The sequence below is a fragment of the Pongo abelii genome, chromosome 8 (assembly GCF_028885655.2).
Source record: "Pongo abelii isolate AG06213 chromosome 8, NHGRI_mPonAbe1-v2.0_pri, whole genome shotgun sequence".
In the NCBI taxonomy this organism is placed as follows: domain Eukaryota; kingdom Metazoa; phylum Chordata; class Mammalia; order Primates; family Hominidae; genus Pongo; species Pongo abelii.
This window is the reverse complement of record NC_071993.2, coordinates 54,878,774-54,897,928: the sequence shown is the minus strand read 5'-3', so window position 1 is coordinate 54,897,928 and position 19,155 is coordinate 54,878,774. Positions and strand designations below refer to the sequence as shown.

General features: G+C 38.6%; 1 protein-coding gene across 44 annotated transcripts in view; it reads right to left on the bottom strand.

The window, feature by feature from the left end:
- MAPK8 (mitogen-activated protein kinase 8) overlaps nt 1-19,155 on the bottom strand; it is a 129,510-nt gene that overhangs the window by 89,422 nt on the left and 20,933 nt on the right. For 4 of the 44 annotated variants that reach the window (XM_054522285.1, XM_054522272.1, XM_054522288.2 and 1 more), the window contains one exon: nt 17,725-17,852. The exons of the other annotated variants lie outside the window; for them this stretch is intronic. The gene's annotated coding sequence lies outside the window, so the exon portion shown is untranslated. The remainder of the gene's footprint in view (nt 1-17,724; nt 17,853-19,155) is intronic. 44 annotated transcript variants of the gene reach the window in all.

Sequence of the window (19,155 nt, the reverse complement as noted above, 5' to 3'; positions counted from 1 at the left end):
ATGCGAGTTTTTTTCATTGAAACCTGGATATTTGGGTTATTAGGTGACTGGATCTAATTTTAATATTCCATTATAGTAAGCTTCCTTTGACATTGCTCTGGTGGAAAAACTGCCTAGTGGGGGGTGGAAGCGCAGGTTCCTCACTAGGCTTTTCTATACCAAAGAACTTGGGGGCGAAGGGAAGAAGGGACTCATATTAAGCATACGTGGGAGTTCAGGCTCCCTGCCTATGGTTACTGCTTCCCATATTGGCTCCGCTGCTACTATGGAGTGAGGAGTTGTCTTGTTACAGCCTAAACACTATGGAAGTCTAGGTCCTCACTTGGTCTTTGCTAATCAGGGTGACTCTTCTATGTTCTTTGGCTGGAGTGGTTATTTTCTGTCTTGCTAGGCTACCCTTTTCCTGGTCCCTAGCTAAAGAGCATCATTTTTTTCCTGGGGCTTTTGTCTGTGCCCAACATTTCTGGATTGCCAGCTTTTCTGCACCCATTCTGAAATACATAAGTTAATAAGAAAACTCAGGACTTTTACTGTGATATTATCTGGGTCCTGAGCGGATCCACCCAGTTCTCTCCACTTTTCTGTTTTCTTATGTTTGTTTTTAAATGTAATGTCCAGGTATTTTAGCTCTACTTAGCAAGAATAATAGGGAAAAGTATGGAAAAGTATATCTACCCAATTTTCGAAGCAGAAATGTGTACAACGTCACTTAGAAGTTTACGTATCATTTTCTTCATGGTTAGGCTTGATAGGCAAAGGTGGGTGTGTGTGAAAAGAATTAGATCTTGGACTCAAAAGAAATGTGCCTAACTCATTTCATTCATTTGCCTCTTCATGACTCTACAAGAACCCTGAAATTTATTTCACAAAATACTTAGGATTCACTTTCTACCAGAAAATGTCAAAGAACCCAAAAACTGTGTACCAAGTGACTCATTAACCAAATTGAGAAGGTACCCAGTAGTTGAGAAAGAGGGTTAACAATAAAGAAATAAAGTGGGTAATTCACAGAAGTATTGGGTCAAGCAATGAAACTGGAAGTTCCTGCCAAGTTTATCTAGATCTCTTAGTATTTTTCCTATGGTCTTGCTTATTCTCCGAATACTTGACTCTCAGAGACAATGGTTAAAATCTCCCACTATGATCTATTAAAAAATGATCCTTTCTGCTTAATGTTTTCTGCCTTGAATTCTGCCGCATCTTATATTATTACAATTCTTGGTTTCTTTTGAAATTGCACAATCTTTTTTAAGCATTCATGGATTTTTTAAAAAAAACTTTTAACCCTTCTGTATCACTTTGTTTTAGATGATTTTCTTTTAGAAAGCATCTACTTAGATTTTGTTTACTGACTTTACCTGGATTTCGGTGGACAAAGAGGAAGACAGAATGCGAGATATGCACAATCACATCACAATCTTATCTAGAATTCCTGAATTCTTATACAGCGGTTCACCTTTCCTTGTCTCTTTGTAATTCTAATTATATGGTTTGAGCATATTTACACACACACTATCTCCCCAAGAACTATATGCATTTGGAAAGTAGAAAATTTTTAATTAATTTTTTTTAATTTCTAAAAGTATTCAGCCTGTAGCCTTGCTTATAGAAGATATTTAAAAAATACATTTTGAATTTAAATTACTCAAGAAGATTAATCTTGCAGCATTAGGAAGCTAGGCAGTATATCAACAATGAGATCCTGGTAAGAAAACAGTCTGCCAGTTCAGAAATGTATGCTGAGAATGCCACCACCAAAATATTCTATCGGATTCTATACAGTGGATTGATGTGAAACTCCCCAAAAGGACTGAAAAGAAGAAATGCTTTGGTTATGTACCTGATGAAAAATCGAAGACTAGTGGGAAACAGCAGATGGCCAATCTGGCAACCATCTTAAACAGTGGTAGCTCTTTAGGAATAAAGGCAACAGGGAGTTATAAATAGCACTAAAAACAAAAGTGGCTGACAAAATCTGTTCAGGTTTAAAAACGCATATAGAAAAAGCAAATCTGTTACCCTAGACTTTCTAAGTCACATCTGGACTGTATTTCCTTATAACAATTTTCAGAAGTGACCAACTATAGTTGCTTCTTGTGGTCACAGAGGGGACCCATAATTAGAGTGAAAATATGTGATCTTTGTTTACTCTGATATTGTTCTATTTTACCAACTATTTCATTTGCATTCCTTAAGTAAATCCTGGCTAAATGGGACAGAGTGGAGGTACACCAAAAATGTTCAAGGGGTAAGCAGTAGAGGATTCAAACTACTGCAAACCAACATATCAAACTCCTTAGATTCCTGTCTTGCAAAATACCAGATGAACCCAGCAAGCAGCTTTCTCCATAGCTACACCCAAGTGCAAATGGACAAAGTAACACAAGAGGACAGATAAATCAGCTATCATTTCATGCATGGTATCAACAGTATACAATGAGTATACAATAATGCCCTCTTTGTTAAAATTACTTTCCATTCTCTCCAACACAAAATTTTCTCCATTCTTTTCAAAATTTCAATCTCCAATAGTTCCATCTCACAGAGAAAAAGCAATCAAGAAATCTTGCAACGTCTAGCTACAAAACACCTTATTAACTCTTAACACCTCTCAATCTGGCTTCCACTCTGAGGCTCCCGATTGGACTTTTTCAATTCACATTTAATCTTTCAGAAACACCTGACATTGCTGATCAATTGAATCCTTGACGCATTCTCTTCCCTTGAGTGGCAGGTTCAAAAATGTTACCCTGAAGATATTGGGTCCTAACCTTTGGAAGCTACGAATGTTATCTTCTATGGGAAATTTTGGCAGATGTCATTAAAGATTCTGAGATGAGATTGTCCTGGATTATTTTGTGGGCCCCAAATGTCATTACAGCTGTCTGAGAAGCAGAGGGAGATTAGACACACAGAAAAGGAGGAGGCAATCTGACTGTGTAGGCAGTAACTGGAGTGATGTGGAGACAAGCCAAGGAATGCCAGCAGCCAACAGAAGCTGGAAGAAGAAATAACAGATTCTCCCCTGGAGACTCTGGAGAGAGCATGGCCCTGGTGACAGACACCTTGAATACAGCCTACTAGTACTGAGTTCAGACTTCTGGCATCTAGAACTGTGAGAATAAACTTCTGTTGTTTCAAGCCAGTAGAACTGGTAATTTGTTAAAGCAGCCATAGGAAAGCAATACACAGTAACTTCTTTAATAATTCACTGTCCTAGGTTTGCTGAAATCAGTTCTTTGCAGGCTTCTTTAATGACTCACTATTCTACCTGGATATTCAATAGGGGGAATTCCTCAAAATACAGGACTGCTCTTCTCTTTCTATATTCCCTTGCTCTGGCTAATCTCATTCACACCCACAGCAATTACTACCTCAATATAATAAAACCCAAGTGTGAGTTCCAATTCTGATCTCTCCTCTGATTTCAAACTCAAATGCCTACATGACTTTTCCATTTTTGGACATTCAAAAGGCACCTCAAATTCAACAAATCCAAAAACCAATCTGGTCCTCTTCCGGTGTTGTCTCAGCAAACGGTAGAAACATGTATTCCATTACCCACAATTACTCTGAGGAGTTACTCTTCCTATCAACAACAGGTTGATTATACTGTTTCCCTCTAAATATCTCTTGAATCCATTCACACGACTACATTTCAAGCTACCATCATGTCTTCCTGGATAATTGCAATAGTTCCCTAACAGGTTTGCCATATTCTATCCATTCTTCACAATAACAAAATTATGTTTTCAAATTTAAAATCTGCTCACTGATTCCTCATTCAATGACTTCTACTGTTCTCCCAATAAGAACAAATCTGAATTTTATTATAAAATTTTTTTTTATAAAAAATAAAATTATGGCCAGGTGTGGTGGCTCATGGCTGTAATTCCAACACTTTCGGAGGCTGAGGTGGGAGGACTGCTTGAGACCAGGAAGTTCAAGACCACCCTGGGCAACATGGTGAGACCTTGTCTCTACAAAATATTTTAAAAATGGCTGGGCGAGGTGGTGTGTGCCTGTAGTCCCAGATACTTGGGAGGCTGAGGTGGGAGAATTGCTTAGCCTGGGAAGTTGAGGCTGTGATCAGCTGTGATAGTGCCACTGCACTCCAGACTAAGCAACAGAGACCCCCGTCTCAATAAATGAATGAATGAATGAATGAATAAATTCTGAATAACTTGTACTCAGTCTTGTGTGATATAGGCCCTGCATACTTCTCCTGCCACATCTTCCACCACTCCCTCCAAAACATTGCTCTCTGCAGTCCAACTGCATTAGCCTTCCCTCAGTTCCTTGGCATATGCCAGGCTCTCTTCTGATCGCCTCTGCATGTGCTTTCCCTCAGCCTAGATAGCTGTGCAAATGTTCTACTTAACTTACTTCCTTCTCCTTACTATTGAGCTCCTTGCTCATCCTTCAAGTATCAAATTTCAGCTCAGCTACCAGCTTCTCAAGGAAGCTTTCCCTGACTGTCCATCCTAAATCAGGTATCTTTATATACTTTCATGGCACCATGTTCTTCTCTTTCATTGTACTCATCAGAGTTCTAATTGTTTATTTTTACAATTAATCCTCTTCTTCACTAGACTATAAACTCCAAGAAGGTAGGTAATGCTTGTTGTATTCATTCATGTTGAAGTCTAAGCATACTGCCTGGCACATAATAAGCATCAAACAGTATTTACCAATTAAAAATGAAATCTATTATAGCTTGAGTATCTTTTATCCAAAATGCTTGTAACCAAATGTTTCATTTCTAATTTTTTCAGATTTTGGAATATCTGCGTTATATATGTGCCAGTTGAGCATCCCAAATCCAAAATACTTCAATAAGCATTTCCTTTGAGCGTCATGCTGGCATTCAAAAAGTTTCAGATTTTGGAGCATTTCAGATTTCAGATGTTTGGATTTGGGATGTTCAAGCTGTACTTCAAGTATGAGTGTCCTGGAAGCACCTAACATTTCTTCTTTTACTCTCTACATTTCAATAGCAAGGCTGTTAATATGTTTTAACCCAGACCCACAGCTGTTTAGATTTTCCTAAGGAAAAAACATTTCACTGTCCAGTATTATCCATTATATATTAAATAGGGTTCAGTTTATTTTAGAACAGCAGTTCTTGAGGCAACTCTAAAAATAAAAATTAATATAACTTCTGCTTCTAACATGGTAGAGTAACTGGGATCAGATTTACCTTCTTATAGTAACAACTAGAATGTGGACAAAATATAAGAAACTGTTGTCAGACACTGGCAACAGACAGAAGGAAAACAAATTAGGTAAGTCCTATAACTGTTCCGCCATTCTGGCAGGAGGCTCTTTCCAGAACACTGTGCAGAAAGGGCCACACCAAACACAGTATGGCAACTTTGCCAAGTTGACGAGACAGATCAAGGAAGTGAAGGTGACTAGAATTTGTAGGGCAGTATAGAGAGAAGACAGAGACTCAGACAATAGAGTGCACCAGAAATTGGTATAGGGATCCTCTTATGTTTTTGTTTGAATACTAATTTGCACATGCGTAAAGCAAAACCTCACAAGTCTTAGGCAAAGGGCAAATGCCAGGAAACTATAAGATGAACAATTCCTAGAACTTATTCAGAAACACTAAGAATTACAACAGACTTCTCATCTGAAACTACACAAGTCAGAGATAAGAAAACTAAAACTTTGTTTTATAGTGAAAATGATATTTAATAGAGAATTATGAGTATATTTATTTTAAGTATAGATTCAGGGGGCACATACGCAGGTTTGTTACATGGGTATATTGCATAATTCTGGGGTCTGAGCTTCTGTTGAACTCATCACACAAATAGCGAACATATGAACATAGTACCCAGGAGGTAGGTTTTCAACCCTACCCCCTCAGCCTCCTTTTGGAGTCACTAGTGTCTACTGTTTCCATCTTTACGTCCATGTGTACCCACTGTTTAGCTCCCACTTATAAGTGAGAACATACGGTATTTTTGTTTCTGCATTAATTCACTTGATAATGGCCTCCAGCTGCATCCACATTGCTGCAAAGGACATTATTTCATTCCTGATTATGGCTCTGTAGTATCCATCATGCATATGTACCACATTTTCTTTTATCTAATCCACTGTTGATGAACGCTTGATTCTGTGCCTCTGCTACTGTGAATACTGCTGCATGCAACAAACATGCAAGCACAGGTGTCTTTATGATAAAACCATTTCTCTTCCTTTGGGTAGTTACCCAGTAATGAGACTGCTGGTTTGAATGGTAGTTCTATTTTTAGTTCTTTGAGAAATCTCCAGAATGTTTTCCACAGGGGTTGTACTAATTTACATTCCCACCAACAGCGTGTACGTGTTCCCTTTTCTCTGCATCCTCACCAACATGTCTTATTTTATTACTTTTTAATAACAGCCATCTAACTACTATGAGATGGTATCTTGCTGTGGTTTTAATTTCATTTCTCTGATTAGTGATGTTGCACATTATTTCACCTTTTTTCACCACTCGTATGTCTTCTTTCGAGAAGGTCTGTTCATGTCCTTTGCCACTTTTTAATGGAGTTATTTTTTCTCATTGATTCAAATTCCTTATTTATTATGGACATCAGTCCTTTACTGGATAGTTTACAAATACTTTCTTCCATTCTGTAGGCTGTTTACCCTGCTTGTTTCTTTTGCTGTGCAGAAGCTCTGTAATGAAATCCCACTTGTCTAGTTTTGTTTATGTTGCATCCGCTTTTGGGATCTTAGTCATAAATTCTTTAAATGTTCAAAAGACATTTTCCTAGGTTTTCTTCTAGAACTTTTATAGCTGGAGGTCTTAAATAAGTCTTTAATCCATCTTGAGTTAATTTTTGTATATAGTGAGAGGTAGGAGTCAATTTTCATTCTTCTACATATGGCTAGCCAGTTTTCCCAGCACCATTTATTGAACAGGGTATCCTTTCTCTATTGCTTATTTTTGTTGACTCAGTTGAAGATCAGTTCATAGCAGGTGTGTGGCTTTATTTCTGGGTTCTCTGTTTTGTTCCATTGATGTATGTGTCTATCTTTGTACCAATTCCGTGCTATTTTGGTTACAATAGCCTTGCAATATAGTCTGAAGTTGGGTAATATGATGCCTCTGGCTTTGTTCCTTTTGCTTAGATCGCTCTACCTATTCAGGCTCTTTTGTAGTTCCACATGAATATTAGAATTGTCTTTTCTAATTCTGTGAAAAAAAATCACATTGGTAATTTGACAGGAATTATATTGAAGTTGTAGATTGCTTTGGGCAGTATGGTCATTTAACAATGTTGATTCTTTCAATCCACAAACATGGGATGTTTCTTCCATTTGTTTGTGTCATCTATGAATTCTTTCATCAGTGTTTTACAGTTCTCTTTGTAGAGATTTTTCCCTTCCTTGGTTAAATGTAATTCTAGATATTGTGTGTGTGTCGTGTGTGTGTTTGTGTGTGTCTATTGTAAATAAAATTAGTTCTTAATTTGGCTCTCAGCTTGAATGTTATTGTGTATAGAAATGCCAGTGATTTTTGTAAATTTATTTTGTATCCTCAAACTTTACTGGAGTTGTTTATCAGGTCCAGGAGTCTTTGGGGGAATCTTTCGGGGTTTTTTTAGGTACAGGATCATATCACCAACAAGCATATAATTTGACTTCCTCTTTGCCTATTTGGACATCTTTTATTTCTTTTGTCTGATTGCTCTGGCTAGAACTTCTAGTACTATGTTGAATAGGAATGGTGAGAGTGGACATCCTTGTCTTGTTCTGGTTCTTAGGGGAAATGCTTTCAACTTTTGCTCATTCAGTATGATGTTGGCTGTGGGTATATCATAAATGACTCTTACTATTTTGAGGTATGTTCCTCTGATGCCTAGGTTGTTGAGGTTTTATCATGGAGAGATGTTGGATTTTATTGCATAAGAATATGGTTTTTGTTTTTTAATTGTTTATGTGGTGAATCACATTTATTGATTTGTATATTCTGAACCATCCTTGAATCTAGGAAAATACCTACCCGATCATGGTGAATTATCTTTTTGATGTGCTGCTGGATTCAGTCTGCTAGTATTTTGTTGAGGATTTTTGCCTCTATCTTCATCAGGGATACTGGCCTGCATTTCTGTTTTTCTTTTTTGTTGTTGTGTCCTTGCTATATTTTGATATTGGGATGATACTGGTTTCACAGAATGAGTTAGGGAAGATATCTCTCCTCCTTGATTTTTTTGGAATAGTTTCAGGAAGATTGGTATCAGCTCTTCTATCAACATCTAGTAAAATTTGGCTATGAATCCTTTTGGTTCAGGGCTTTATGTGGTTGGTAGATTTTATTATGTATTCAACGTTATAACTATTACTGGTCTGTTCAGGATTTTGATTTCTTCCTGGTTCACTCTTGGAAAGCTGTGTGTTTCCAGATGTTTATCTATTTCCTCTAAATTTTCTAGTTTGTGCACATAAAAATGTCCACAGTAGTCTCTAAGGATCTTTGTATTTCTGTGGTATCCACTGTAATGACATCTTTGCCATTTCTGTGCTTATTTGAATCTTCTCTCTTTTCTTGGTTCATCTAGCTTGCAGTCTATCAATTTTGTTTACCCTTTAGAAGGATAAACAGAACTTTCTGTTTTGTTGATTCTTTGTGTAACTTTTTGGTCTCAATTCTGTTTAGTTCTGCACAAATCTTTGTTATTTCTTTTGTTCTGCTGGCTTTCAGGTTGGTTTGTTCTTATTTTGCTAGTTCCTTTAGGGGCAATGTTAGGTTGTTAATTTGAGATATTTCTTTTGATGTAGGAATTTAGCACTAAAATTTTCCTCTTAACTCTACTTTTGCTATATCCTAGAGGTTTTCATATACTGTTTCTATTTTCATTTGTTCCAAAAAAAATTGTATTTCTGCCTTCATTTTGTTTAGCCAAAAGTCATTCAGCAGCAAACTGTTTCATTTCCATGTACTTAACGTGGTTTTCAGAGTTATTCTTGGTATTGATTTCTAATTTTATTCAACTGTGGTCCAAACAGATGCTTGATACGATTTCTACTTTTTTGAATTTATTGAGACTTGCTTTATGAACTGAGCATGTGGTCATTTTTAGAGCATGCACAGATGAGTAAAATGTGTATTCTGTGGTTGTTGCGTAGGGTATTCTGTACATGTATATTAGATCCATTTGGTCAAAACTTCAATTTAAGTCGAGAATTTATTAGTTTTCTGCGGTGATCTGTCCAGTGCTGTCAGTGGGGTGTTGCAGTCCTCCACTATTATTTTGTGGTTGTCTCGTTTTCCTAAGTCTAGTAGTATTTGTTTTATAAATGTGGGTGCCACAACACTGGGTATGGCATATACACCTAGGAGATACAAATCTTGTTGAATTAAATCTTTTGTCATTATATAATGCCTTTCTTTGTGTTTTGTTACTGTTGTTGGTTTAATATCTGTGTTATCTGATACAACAATAGCAACATCTTCTCTTTAAAAAACCTATAAAGTGCTGAGAAATAAAAGTTCCATTCCAGAAATGCCTATCTTTTGCCTTTTTCACTGGCATTCTCTTACATGTGTACAGCAGTCTTCCAGGGACTAAGCAACCCACAGGGTTATCACAATAGGTTATATTATTTTTTCTTTTGAAAAAGTTATTTTTCATAAAATGTTATTTATGTTAACTTTAACTGGGTTATTACTTTGTAAATGAACTGATGAATAAATATTTTTTAGAGTTCTTGGTTTTAATTTCTAATAAAGTAAATTTCAATAGCTATAGCCTATATAAAGCACCTTGAGATATTCAATAATTTTTAAGAACACAGACATTCCAAAACTCTTAAAAAGTTTGAGAATTGCTGCTTTTAGAAGTAGGAGCCACATCAAATTATTCCCTCATGATATCACAGGGCCTGTGAGGAACTTTTTTACTGCAAATTTAATTTCCTTAATAAATACATAGCTGTTTTCTTGTGTAAATCTGGGCAATGAATATTTTTTAAAAGAGTGTTCCATTTCATCTACATTGTTTCTTAGCTTTTGAGTGTTTATAATATTCCTTTATTCTTTTAATATCTGCCATATATGTTGTGATGTCCATCTTTCACTCCACATACTGATAATCTGTGGTTCTTTTTTTAATACCCATCAGTCAGGGTAGAAATTTAACAATTTTACTATTTCCAAAAATTCTTAATTAATAAATCTTGACCCTCAAATCCCTGATACAGATGGAGTTTTCTGCTAGCCCTGTCAGTCCTCAAACCACACTATGACAATGGTGCTATAAACACATCTGAAAGATCTGCAGGCCTCACTAAATCAGTATTTTCCGAATGACTAATACATGATGTTTCAAACTTATACATGGGCAAAACACTCATTTAAAATGCAAGATAGACAAATGGATTTTAATATAATAGAATATGAAAAATTTATTTATATAGTTTCAGTGTCTCCCTGCAGTTACCTTGTTAAATTTTGGTGTAGCACATATAAAAGAGGAATATCCACATTATCTGTTATGATGAAATGAGAAGTATACATAAGCACTGTTGCTATACACTGAAGTACAGGGGCCACTGCAGGAAAAGCACTTGTGAGACACGTTTTTAAATAATACAATTTTTACTTGAAAGAATGACACACAAACTATGTTATTTGGGCTAGGGTATGTGGAAGACATTTTCTTGAAAATGAACAAAGTGTGCCTATCACTTCAAGAAAAATAAATGACAGTATTTATTGCCAATAAAAAAATTCAAACTATCAAGTGAAAATTAAAATTTTGCAAAATTTTTATCTATCCCTGTGCAGGATCCAATGATTTTGCTGGTGAGATGAGTAAGTAATAAATACTTTTTTGATATTATATAATACAGCAGCTGTCAAACTTTTTGGTATCACTATTCCTTTATACTCTTTAAACAAAGAACTTTGTTAACAGAAGCTTTTATTTATGTTGATATATCAATATTTAATATATTAGACAGAAGTGAGCACTTAAACTTTTAAAAATTTATTTAAACATAATAAACCTCTACTGCATGATTAACTAGCATTTTGATGGAAAACGACAATTTAAAAAAAAAGGAAAACCTGGTGAAAAGAGTGCCATTGTGTGAGAAAACATTTTAAATGATCCATTTTCAAGGCATGCTAAATCTAAGTACTGGCAGTCAGCCTGCGGATGTGACAAACCACACAGCTCATGCACCTAGAAAGTCACTATAAGTGATCAGAATTTAGAGGAGGGGTCAGCCCATGAAAGGGAAGAAAGTTTTGCTATTGGAAAATCGAAACTTAAGTGAGGAAGAGGACTGAGGTATAACCTTATAAGGGGGATAATGAAATTTAGGCAACGTCTGAGAAGATTGTAACCCCATAGTACTCAACCAATGAGGAACTCGGGGAGAGACTTGCATGCTAGGAGATAAATTACCTGCTGTAACTGCCGTGGGTGTGTATGCCTACCAGACACCTAGATCTTGCAAGACTGCCACTAAAAGTCTTACTTCCGCTGTTCTTCATGTCTCCGAGTCCATTATTTGGGTTTGGATGGGTGAATGTTTCCCTTACAAACTTGGGGGCCCATCTGGGATCTTTATGCCTGCGTAGAGTCGGACTCCAGCCGAAAAGGGAGATGCATCTCACCCAATTTAGGTGGCCCGCTCTGTCTGAGTGTCCCAGCAACTCGCAAAGGCCATAGACAAACCTGAAACTGTTATTCAGGAGGCAGTGGAGGTGACATAGGGAGAAAAGCAGGCACTGCGGCAACCAGGCAACCTCATGCACAAGCCAAGGTAGGAAAATTGGACTCTAAGTACTGCCTTGGTGGTTGGGCATTTTTGGAGGTCGAGTGTGTGTGACTGAGACATATCCTAGATATAAGGCAAGTGCAGAGTCCCAATCTGCAGTTCCGTTCTGCAAGGGAAACGGCCGATGGACAAAGCGATTCTCAGGGTGTGCAAGAAACCTCCAGTTGGGGAGTTGAGTACACAGGGAAAAGCTCAGACACAGAGACTGAAAATGAGAAACAGAAATTCTAGGCTTAGGGGACAAAGGAAAGAGGGAGCCAAAGAGACTCCATCTGACATTCCTCTGGATTGTCCCTTGGGTTTACTCTCCGCTCTCCTTCACTAATCAGGTGTCCTAAACATAGGGCTTCTGTGGAGCCGTCCTGCAGCTCTGACATCTATGAGTCAGCAGCCAGGAAAGGTGCAGGCCCCAGCAAAGAGGAGCAGAGGCACCTGGAACATGCTGTCCCCACCAATGCCAGTCCCAAGTGGGGCCAGCTCAGGGGGTGGTAGGCGGAGCCATCCAGCAGCTCTGAGATCCAGGAGGTGGAGATGGCAGTAGCACCAGGCTCCACTGCTTTGGAGCCTGCACAACCAGATTCGGGAGCTGTGACTTGCAGCAAATTGGCGACCAGAAGACGCCCAAAGGTAGGGAGGCCACAAATACTGTTTGGCCTTAGGAGCTCCTCTGGCCATTGCTGACCCAACGTTCCCCTGCAGAGGCATCCACAGCCTGGGGCTCCCCTTTCCTGCCCTAGTTAGCTTTCCTAGGCCCAGGCCCCAAGCAGAAGGACTGGCTCTGCCCCGTGTCCCCACCCCTTCTTCTTTCCCTGTTGCATTCGGCCGGTCAAGTTATTAGAAGAAGAACCTGATCCTTTGCAGTGGTCCTCAGAAGAAATTCAGGCAGTGAAAGAGCTAAACCAGGCCCTCATTACAGCCCTGGCCCTCCCATCTTTAGAGAACCCATTCCACCTGTTTCTAACAGTAAACCAGGGCATGGCCCTTGGGGTGCTCACTCAAACATGGGGTGGGAAAAGGCAACCTGCTGCTTTTGTCTCCAAGCTTCTCAATCCTGTCTTTCAAGGGTAGCCCAAATGTGTGCAAACAATAGCTGCCACAGACCTGCTGGTAGAGGAGACTAGAAAGCTAACCTTTGGTGGGGCCCTAATAGTAAGCACCCCACACCTAGTCAGGAATATATTAAATCAAAAAGCTGGAAGATGGTTAACTGATTCTCGGATTCTAAAATATGAGGCTGTATTACTAGAAAAAGATGACTTGTTCATAACAACAAATACTTGCCTGAATCCAGCCAGTTTTTAGGGAAAGGAGAGGAGAACAGAGACATCAGATCATAACTGCTTGGATATCACAGAATACCAAACCAAAGTTAGACCAGACCTTAGGGAAGCTCTACTACATGATGAGATAAGGCTGTTCGTGGATGGGCTGTCTCCAGTGATAGATGGCAAGGGACATAATGGTTATGGTGTCACTGATGGAAATAAACACTCCTTATGTGAGAAAGGAAGATTACCTAATTGCTGGTTAGCCCAAACCTGTGAATTATATGCTCTTAACCAGGCCCTAAGGCTCCTTGAAGGCCAAAAAGGCACTATATACACTGATTTTAAGTATGCCTATGGGGTGGTACACAATTTTGGAAAAATCTGGACAGAGTGGGGCCTAACAAATAGCAGGCGAAGATAACTGGTACATGGGGAACTGGCCAAACAGGTTTGAGAAAGCCTCTTGCTTCCAGCAGAGGTAGCCATAGTTCATGTAAATGGTTTTCAGAAAGGTAACACTATAGAAGCTGTAGGAAACAGGTTTGCAGCTGAAGCTGCTAAGCAAGCCTCCCTGGAGGAAGAAATTAGACTATTTAGCCTGATCCCAGACATCCCTAAGGTAGTATTAAGGCCCCGGAAGAATTAGGATAGGGGTCACTCAAACTGAAGATGAAATGGGTACTTCCCGATGGGAGAGAAATAAGTAAACCCCTGATGAGAGAGCTAATGACCCAGCTAACGTCTATATTACACAAAAGGAGTCATTGGGGATCCCAGACTCTGCATGATGCAACACTTTAGAATTATGGGTGTACAGGGATTTATACCCCTGCTAAACAAGTATGTGGAAGTTGTGTAACTTGTCAAAGGATAAACAAAAAGGTGATCAGAAAACAGGCCACAGGAGGAAGACCTCCCAGACTAAGACCATTTCAAAGCATTCAATAGATTTCACAGAAATGCCCAAAGGAGGAAGACTGATGTATTTACTGGTGATCACAGGTCACCTTTCCAGCTGGGTGGAAGCCTTTCTCTTTCCAACGGCCACTGCCAGTAATGTGGTCAAAATAATATTAGAACAGACTGTACCTAGATTTGACCTGGTAGAAAATATTGATTCAAACAATGGGAGCCACTTTATCTCAAGGGTGTTAAGGGGAATTATGGAAGGTTTACAAATTAGGTAAGATTATCATACCCCTTGGCATCCCCCTTCCTCTGGAAAGGTAGAAAGAATGAATCAAACTCTCAAAAAGCAAAATCACCAAACTAATCTAGAAACTAAAATACCCGGGACCAAACGTCTCCCAACAGTACTCCTTACAATTATGACAGCCCCAAGAAAATACTTGGGATTGTCCCCCTATGAGTTATTATAGGGGCTCCCATATTTGGGCAGAGCTACAGATCTCCCTACTATGGAAACCAAGGATCAATGCTTAAGAAATTATATACTGGCCATATCCTCCACCCTGTCATCCCTTAGGTTAAGAGGACTTCTGACTCAAATGCCGCCTCTTGAGTTCACGGTTCACCACTTCCAGCCTGGCAACTTGGTGCTGATTAAGACTTGAAAAGAAGACAAGCTCCACCCAAGCTGGGAAGGTCCCCACTGAGACAGCGGTGCAAACAGCTGAACAGGGGTGGACTCACTATCCTTGAGTAAAGAGACTGGTAAAAGAGACCCTGGAAGGGAGGGGAAAAGACCAGTGGAAAGTGCACTGAGGAACCCTTAAAGTTAACTCTGAGAAAAATCTAAAAAGAAAACATGGGTTGGCCCCATTTCTCGAAGTTAATATGGCTGGGATGGGCTACTATACAAAAAGCAGAAGGTTAAAATGGAAACTGGCAGGGGACTCCTCCCTATCCAATCAGGTTGGTAATTAGTGTAACCAAGACAGTTAGCACCCCAGACTGTAAGATTTGATGCCTGCCAGGTCTTACCTTGTGGGAATTTGGAAAATCAGGGATAGCTCTCACAGGCAGTTAAGCATCTTTGCCCTGAACCAGATACAGGTTACAGTAGAGCATCACCCTGCCCCACCCAGCTGGGATGATGTATGGTGGACTACCCATTTTCAGGGTTGGACAGTAAACGGGGTGGGTAACTCTAAGATGGAGACCCTTCAAGAACAAACTACATCTGTCCAAGGGCTCCCTGCCAAATAACTGCCACAATTTAGAATGCAATCCTATACTCATCACCACTGACAATCCATCCATTCTAGACCAAGAACCAAATCTAAGTACTGGCAGTCAGCCTGTGGATGTGACAAATCGCATGGCTCATGCACCTATGAAGTCATGATAAGTGATCAGAATGTAGAGGAGGGGTCAGCCCATAAAAGGGAAGAAAGTTTTACTATTGGGAAATCAAAACTTAAGCGGGGAAGGGGACTGGAGTATAACCTTTTAAGGGGGATAATGAAACTTAGGCAACGTCCGGGAAGACTGTAACCCCATAGTACTCGACCAATGAGGAACTGGGGAAGGGACTTCCGTGCTAGGAGATAAATTACCTGCTGTATCTGCCCTGGGTGTGCCTGCCTACCAGACACCTGATCTTGCAAGACTGCCATTGAAAGTCTCACTTCGGCTGTTCTTCACGTCTCTGAGTCCATTCATTGGGTTTGGACGGGTGAATGTGTTTCTCACACATTGTTTTACATTTCTGCAAATCCCTTTATGGTCTGGCTTAATTTCAGACAGCTGGGTTCTCTCATTTGCTTCTATATAGTCTGTTGCCACATCACAGGGCAAGTCACATGGCCTCAGAAAAACTCTTGAGAACAGACATGAAAAAGGCAAATAACACTTCTAGTATTATATGAAAACATTCTTGACTTCAGAGAACCCCTGAAACATCTTCCTACTAAGTTAAAGTTTAAAACTCCTTCCTGTTAAAGAGATGGTAGTCTTAGCATACTTATATGAAAAAAGCAATGCTGCAAATCTCTTATTTTATAAAAATTATTTCTCTATTAAGAATACATTTCTTTTAAACAAAATCTATTTCCCAGACTTTAATCAAATAAAAGCAGTTATCAGTACTCTAGTCCTCAATTAACATAAGCTAATATGATTTTTGTATCCCTACAAATTATACATGTGTGTACCCATGTATATAGATCTCTCTCACATGTGCACAAAATACATAAAAAGAAATACACCAAAATATTACTACCTAGATTATAGGTACTTTTAATCTTTACCTTTTTCCTAAATATTTTATATTTGCCGTTAGTTTAAAAAAATTTTTTTTAAATGCTTCCTGTTGCTCTCTTCCTCTCATCAGCAGTAGTTAATATTATTTTCAAAAAGAGTATGCCCTGACCTTGGGGAACCAGAAGGTTTTAGTTAATTACAATTATGAAGAAGCAGAGCAAGGATAAAAATAAACCAGTAAATAGGATGCAATGGACCCTATGTTAACACATCAAAGAACTGGAATTTAGAATTGTGATCTAAGAATCTAGGATTTCCAGTAACATATGTTCTTCCCATAAAATAATGATTCTTCCTCTATAGTTCCAGCAGTATGTACACCAATAAAATAGTTACACACATTTAGCTCTCTGTGCCTTATGAAATGTTTTCACTTATTCTTTGATCTTATATCATCACTGACTACACTACTTTAAAATTCATACTCTAAATGAATTTAATATTTTTTTTAAAAAAAGGAGGCCTCATCTTTTTACACATTATCACTATTCATGATAACGTTGTCTCATGGCCAGAGTTGCGGCAAAGGGCCAGCTAACTCAAAGCAATACACCACTCTGAATTCTTCCAATTAGGAATCTCAAAACGTTATTGCTTAATTAACTGGTGCTCGCAATGCCATACTAAGGCTTATGGTAATACGAGTGACACCCATTATACTATAATTAACAAGAGAAGGGGAAAGCAAGATGCAGAATCACAAACAACTTTTTTGACATAACTAGCAGAGGAAAGAGGGGCTGGGAGTTTGGCGTCTGGAGCCGACTGTCTGGATTCAGACTCTGGCCCTGCCACTCATGTATGACCCTGCGCAAGTTACTTAACTTCATCTTGCCTGAGTTTTCCCATCTATGAGGGAGAGAGGAGAATAACCGTATCTACCAGCAAGGTTAAAATAATTAAATGAGTTATTATTTGTAAGTATTGGCACATAATATTTGTTAAAAGTAAAAGAAAAATCCTGAAGCTAAAGTTCAAACGCTTTACTAAGTAATGAAACAACTGTAGAGATGCAGAAAAACCAAATTAGATTAATTCAGAATACACATCCTCAATTTCTGAACTTCTTAAAAAGGTGTGGTTTTCAACTACCCCTTAGCAAAAGTACAAACTGGTAAAGTAAAAATTACTTTCAGAGATGCCACAGAAGAGTTTGGCTGGATACAGTTAAAGTGTCTTTTTGCTTATATAAATTGAACAGGAAAATGTTCTGTTTTTAAGGCAAGTTTTAAGACACATTAAATACTAGCATCAACAGGACAACTCAGTTGCTCTTGTTGACTACCAAAAAAAGGCAAAAGTGCTGATCTCAATGTGGCAAATCTGTTTAAACTTTAGATGAAAGAAGTGAGCAATCACATAAAATTAAGACTGAAGCCAACTTCCTAAAGAAATGGAGTGTCCCAGGTTAAGGCAAGATAAGTACAGGTTGAAATACATTTTATCCTGCCAGAAAGCAAGGAAGCACTCAACGATCAACCAGGTCAGATCAAAATGGACACAGCAGCCACCTCGAGACTCTCACTGGCCAAATGTGAGACAACTGATCATCAAGAAGAATAACACCTAAAGTGAGCAGAAGAAAAAAAAGAATTACAGTCAAAATCAATGAAATTAAAAACAGGAAAACAGAAAGAAAAAAAAAGCTGGCTCATTGAAAATATAAATAAAACTGTTAAACCTCTAGCCAGACTAATCAAGAAGTTCGAGACCACCCTGGCCAACATGGTGAAATCCCCGTTTCTACTAAAAAATACAAAAATTAGCTGGGCATGGCGGCATGTGCCTGTAATCCCAGCTACTTGGAAGGCTGAGGCAGGAAAATCGCTTGAACCCAGGAGGTTGAGGTTGCAGTGAGCCAAGATCGCACCACTGCATTCCAGCCTGGGTGACAGTGAGACTCTGTCTCAAAAAAAAAAACAAAAGAAGAAAAAGAGAGAAGGCACAAATTACTAATGTAACAAATGGAAGAGGGGTCATCATTACTTATCCCAAGTACATTAAAAGTACAACAAAGGAATACTATGAACAACTCTGTACACCAAAAATTTAGTAAGATGAAATGAGCCAATATTCTGTGAAAGACACAATCTACCAAAGTTCTCACAAAGAGAAACAGATAACCTGAACAAACCTGTAACTATTAAAGAAACTGAATCAATAATCTGAATAGATCTGTATCTATTAAACAATTGAATCAACAGTTATTAACCTTTTAAAACAGAAAACACCAGGCCCGAACAGTTTTACCGGTGAATTCTTCCAAACATTTAAGGAAAAAAGTGATACCAATTCTCTACAATCTCTTGCAGAAAATAAAAACAGAAGGAACATTTCCTGACTTATTCTAAAAGAGCAGCATTACTCTAATATTAATAATAAAAAAAAAAGAGATTGTAAGAAAAGAAAGCTACAGACCAGTATCTTTCATGAACACAGGTAACAAAAATCCTCAACAAAATATTAGTAAACTGAATCCAATAATGTAGAAAAGGAATTATTCACCATAACCAGGAGAGATTTATCCCAGGTATGCAAGTCTGGTTCTAAAATCTACTAATGTAACCCTAATCCACCACATCAACAGGCTAATGAAGATAAATCAAATGGTCATATCAATGGATGCAGACAAAGCATCTGACAAAATCTAACACCACTCATGATGAAAACGGTCAGAAAACCAAGAATGGAGAAGAATTTCCTCAATTTGATTTTTTTTTGAGACAGAGTCTCGCTGTCGCCCAGGCTGGAGTGCAGTGGCGCGATCTCGGCTCACTGCAGTCTCCGCCCCCTGGGGTTCACGCCATTCTCTTGCCTCAGCCTCCCGAGTAGCTGGGACTACAGGCGCCCGTCACCTTGCCTGGCTAAT